Genomic DNA, 5,828 nt, shown 5'->3' with positions numbered 1-5,828 from the left:
TTATCTGACTCTCTATCTCCCACTCTATTTATATATATGGATATAGATATTTACTTGATTACTTATTCATTTACCTAATCTATTTTTTGGCTCCATAATTCTAAAGATGAAGAGTGATGCTTAGCCTACCTAATTGGAAATTTGGTGTAGTAGCTGCTATTAGTAGTAGTCGCTATCGCCTTTTAAAAAGTTCTTTTGGTGTAGTGGATGTCATGTCCTTAATTATGTGCTATTTCTAAAGATATTCAAGGCAGCGCCTCCTGAGACAGCTGTGACAATAATGCCCACCATGACAACACAGGAACGGTGCCAGTGTTCAGCAAAACAAAATTTACTTGGCAGGAGAAAGAGAAGAGAGGCTTTTCACAGCCCTTTGCAGATGCTAATGAGGTCTCAACCTTGAAGTGTTTGCTTTTGTCTGGGAAACCCTTTCCACCGGCCACAGACGGAGGATGAGAATCCTCGTGAGGTGTTTGTACTGTAGCAGGCTTGTGAAAAAGGCTAGACCCAAGTCTCGGTGGTTTCGCTTCGCCTGGGAGAAAGCCCATAGTCAACCCTAAGAAGGGTTCATAAATGACTGTGGGAGACGCCGCAGGTAGGGCGCGGCGCCAGCATCCAGTGCTGCGTTAACAGGACATACGTTTGCAGTGTGTCATAGGAGACTCGGAGTTTGCTCTTATGGATAGCTCCATCAAGCGCCCCTGCCTTCTTGGTTCTGTGTCGCAGAGCTGAATGGAGAAGATGATATAATTATTACCTGATGACTCAATTTAGCACAAAAGCAACTCAACTCAGCCTTCGCACTCAAACGCCCGCCTTCCGATAGCTGGCACAACTCTTTTGAAGAACTCTTGCTTTGTGGGTGTATTACAACTGCTCATGCTGCTTTGGCCTTCAACAATGGGGTTTCAAACAGAAAGCACAGGAAGGCTGTGGTGGCACACGCCTTTAATCCCAGCACTCCGGAGGCAGAGGTAGGCAGATTAGAACTTTCAGAAGTTCTAGAAGACTGATACTCTTGAGGAACTGTGTATAAGAAACTACGATCTCCTTTTTGATCATTTGTAGAATTAAACATTTTTTCCCCTCAAGATTTATATAATGGTTTAGTACCAAGATGTACAGTGCTGGAGAGGTAGTTCAGTGGTTAAAAACAGTGGCTGCGGGGCTGGAGAGATGACACAGCGGTTAAGAGCACTGACTGCTCTTCCAGATGTCATGAGTTCAATTCCCAGCAACCATCTGTAATAAGATGTGATACCCTCTTATGGGTGTCTGAAGACAGTTATAGTGTACTTACATATAATAATAAATACCTTTGGGCAAGAGCGAGCGAGCGGGGCCAGAGCTGGAGAAGGGAAGAGGGGGAAAAAAAAGAAAACAAAAACAGTGGCTGGTCTTCTAGAGGACCCAGGTTTGACCTAAGGGATTCAACACCTTCTTCTGGCCTCTGTGGACTAGATACCTATGAACAGACAGGTTTTGGAGACAAAACACCCATATGTATAAAACAAACTAACATTTTAAAAAATATATAAAAACATAATTCAAGATCAGAGGAAACATGAGTTATGTCAATTCTTAGTAAATATCATCAATTGGTTAAAGTAATTGTAGTAAAGTTGATCTTTCCTAAATAAAGTAAAGTCAGTTTAGTGATAAATTATGGTATAATTTTTATTAATCATTGAAAAGGCAAATTCTATAAATGATAATGTCTATGTTAAGGGAAGAAGATTTAGAGTTTTCTTGGTTATTATGCTCGATAATTTTATGTCAGCTTGATACAAGGTAGAGTCATTTGAGCAACCATAATTGAAAAGATGCCTCTGTAACATTGGCCAAGCCTGTAAGGCATTTTCTTAATTAGTGATTAGTGGGGGAGGGCCCAGCCCATTGTGGGTGGTGCCATCCCTGGGCTGGTGGTCCTGGCTTCTATAAGAAGCAGGCTGAGCAAGCCAGGGGAAACAAGCCAGTAAGCAGCACTCCTCCATGGCTTCTGCATCAGCTCCTGCCTCCAGATTCCTGCCCTGGTTGAGTTCCTGCCCTGACTGTCTTTGATGTTGAGCAATGAATGAAGTAGAATCATAAGCATAGCGAACTCTTTCCTCCCCAAGTTGCTTTTGGTCATGATATTTCACCAAGGCAATAGTAACCCTAAGGCTTTTCCTTTCAAAAGTCCGCATAGAGATCGTGGAGGGTGTAGCACTAGTACATTCGTGATACTTGAATTTTGTATCAGGAATGCTTCTTTGTATGAGAGCTTTTCTAGGAACTAAAACAACAAGTAAGGTGTAGCTTTGGAATTTGTTAGACATTTCCAGATTATTCTATCTTCAGTACCACTAGGTAATAGCAGACTTGTGTGTTGTTGGTTTTTATTTATTTTATTTATTTAATGTATGAGTGCTCTGTTGCATATACATCCGCAGGCCAGAAGAGGGTATCAGATTCCCTTTAGAGATGGTTGTAAGCCACCTTGTGGTTGCTGGGAATTGAACTCAAAATCTCTAGAAATGCAGCCAGTGCTCTTAACCGCTGAACTGTCTCAGCAGCCCAGACTTGTACATTTTAGTCAATGTGATCCCAGCTCATCATTGCCTGAGTTTATATTCTACAGACATGCCTTTACTTATTGGTCATTTTCTAAGTCATATTTCCTTCTTACTTAAACTCGTGCATGTGTGCGTGTGTGTGTGTGTGTGTGTGTGTGTGTGTGTGTGTGTAGCTCTGGCTGTCCCAGAACTCTCTCTAGATCAGGTTGGTCTCAAACTCACAGAGATCTGTTTGCCTCTGCCTCCCAAGTACTACTGGGATTAAAGACATGCACCAACACTGCCCAACTTAAGTTCTATTAAAATAAATTCTTTTTTTTTTTTTTTTTTGGTTTTTCGAGACAGGGTTTCTCTGTGTAGCCCTGGCTGTCCTGGAACTCACTCTGTAGACCAGGCTGGCCTCAAACTCAGAAATCCACCTGCCTTTGCCTCCCAAGTGCTGGGATGAAAGGCGTGCACCACCACCGCCCGGCTAAAATAAATTCTTATTTTAATTCTTTTAATGTTTCTGGAACTGATTTTTGTGTGTGATATGACATGAGGGTTTTTGTTTTGTATGTTTGTTTTTAGATCTGTAACAGCTTACCTTGGCAGCATTTATTGAAGACTATATTCTGTGGCTTTTTGTTTGTTTTGTTTGAGACAGGCTCTATGTAGCTTGTCTGTGACAAAGGCTGACTTTGAACTCACAGCATTCTTTGCGTCTTGGCTGGGATTACAGATGCAAACCACCACATCTAGTTGGGTTGTATCCTTTGTTCCCTTACAGTACGGGATTCAGCTTTCTATAAAGGTTCCCAACCTGCTTTGTAAATGAAGTAACACGGGGCGCATTAAAGTAACACGGGGCACATTAAAGTAACACGGGGAGCATTAGAGTAATATGGGGCGCATTAGAGTAATATGGGGCGCATTAGAGTAATATGGGGTACATTAAAGGGATTTGCTCAATGAAAAAATTTTTTTTAAATCTCATAAGAAGTAAACAATGGAACATCAATCAAATTGACAGAGTGGAAGTTGGCACCATTGATTTTGCTATGGTTTTCTTACAAATGTGTGTCAGTGCGGCTCTCCCTAGAAGGCTTGACACATTCCTCCTTCCTCTCTTCAAAGCCATACAGTCAAGTAACCTATGATGGGACCTAAATCATCAGAGAAGCTTGTAGGGTAACATTTATGAAGTTACGTTAATCTGCAAATGCAGCTTTCTTGGTGGGAAAGAGTAAGATGGTGCTTCTTTTATGAAAAGCTGGATATTCTAGGAAAAACAGGAACCAACATACATGGGCCTAGAAATTGCTGTTAAAAGCAATGGGGGTGACGAAATGCAGGAGACAGTGGTGTGGAGAGTTTGTGAATCCTGTAAGGTCCAGCCGGTGAAGCTGGATTCAAAGCTTCCAGGTACGTCCAAAGAAAGCTGTCTGACTAATGTACTCAGCTAGGAAAAAGAAGCAACAACAACAACAACAACCTAAATACAGAAAACACTTGGTACAGCTTTAATGTCCCTAGAAACTGCCTTGTTCGTCCTGAAGGAGTTGAAGCAATTAGGCAAGCTTTTAGCCAAACGCAGTGTCAACCGTAGATTCTATACCTCACACACCCCAAAGCAAGTGACTTGGAAGCCGCGTACGAGTAGCTTAGCATAGTATGACAGAATATACGTGTCTGTCTACACATCCATAATTTAAATATTTCAATGAATGCTCACTACACTGTTCTTCTTTTGAAAAAAGTCCACAACAACCCTGGGTTGTACTGATCATCTGTCTGACAGTTGATAGTATTTAAAGATTGCAAAATAATCCTTTTCCTTGAATGGATCAAGATTGTTCTGTTTCAGATATTGCTTCTTCTTTTACATATTTGTTTTTTCATCCATCCATCCACCCAACCACCTAACCACTCATCCATCCATCCACCCACCCATTTATGCATCCACCTATCCACCAATCCATCCATCCATCCGCCCACCTGCTCACCCACCCACTCACCCACCCACTCATCCATCCATCCATCCATCCATCCATCCATCCATCCATCCATCCATATTTATTTTTGTCAGAGTCTTCTGTAGGGAGGCTGGCCTTGAACCCCTAATTCTCCTGTTGCTCTCCCCCAGCCCCATGTTCAAGCTTTTGGGCTCGATGCTTGTCTTTTCTCTTATTCCTCTGTACTTCAGAAAGGAGATGTAATAGCTATTATCTTTATTGTATTCTTCATGGATGTTTGATTACTAGCCTCTTCCCCCAATATCCCTAACAATTTAGGGCAGGCAAATCAGCATGGCCTCCAGAGGGCGCTGGAGTCTCTGTGAAAATTCCCAAGTGGCCTAAAAGTTACCCAGACAGGCAGGTTGGAGGATTTCTGATTGGCATCCTATCCTCTGCTCTGACTTCCTGAGTGTCAACATCAGGGGCAGGGTCCCTGTTTCATCCTTGGCTCAGGAAGTGCTCTGCTCTTGAATTTTCTTCACGTGGTGGGATATCACTACCCTGCTGGCCCTTGCTGGCAGGAGGTTGATGGTGGATCAGAACGCTTTCCTGAAAGAACCTTTTCTCAGGATCTCGTGGTCCTAGCAATAGTGAGCTTCAGCTCTGTTGTTCCAGGGAGGGTACAGGACCCCCAAGACAGTCTTGGTTCATGGACTGTGGCAGAGACGGATTCCAGAACACTCTAAAGTAGTTTTAGGAAGCAAGCCTTGACATCATCATTGGAAAATACCAGGGCTTCCATTTCTAGTCCAGAATAAGTGAAAGCTCTTTTAAGTCAACCCAAGAAAGCCAGTGTTGACCTTGTGCCCTCAACTTTGTGAACTAAGAAACATTCCTATGGAATAGCTGTCATTAATAAGGGTGAGCCAAAGGTTAGTATGGCCCAGGGAATGGCTTTCATTGTTCTGTGTTATTTGTTTCCCTTCTGTGACATTCAGTGGCTAAGGGAACCACATGGTTCCAGTCTGTGGTCCAGTAGCTGATCACTAATGGCATTCTTGGAAACACAGTCTTACATTGGCCTTACGGGAGACAAACCCTTGTGGGGGGTTATAAAACCCGTCAAGGTTATAAACTTCATGGGGCTCTCAGACCAAGGAGGAATTTTTATTAATTCTTTAAATGCAAATGCCCAGCAATGTCTCCACCTGTCACACCCCCTGCAGAGCTCCAGGTAGGAAAGAATTGCAACCTTCTCAGCTGGGGGCCTGCTGGGGAAAACCTGATCGTTCAGAAGACCTCTGCTGTCGAATAGTTCAGTTGTTTCAGTCAAGTA

Source organism: Grammomys surdaster, unplaced genomic scaffold (assembly GCF_004785775.1).
Source record: "Grammomys surdaster isolate TR1022 unplaced genomic scaffold, NIH_TR_1.0 958, whole genome shotgun sequence".
Classification (NCBI taxonomy): Eukaryota; Metazoa; Chordata; class Mammalia; order Rodentia; family Muridae; genus Grammomys; species Grammomys surdaster.
This window is presented reverse-complemented; position numbering follows the sequence as displayed.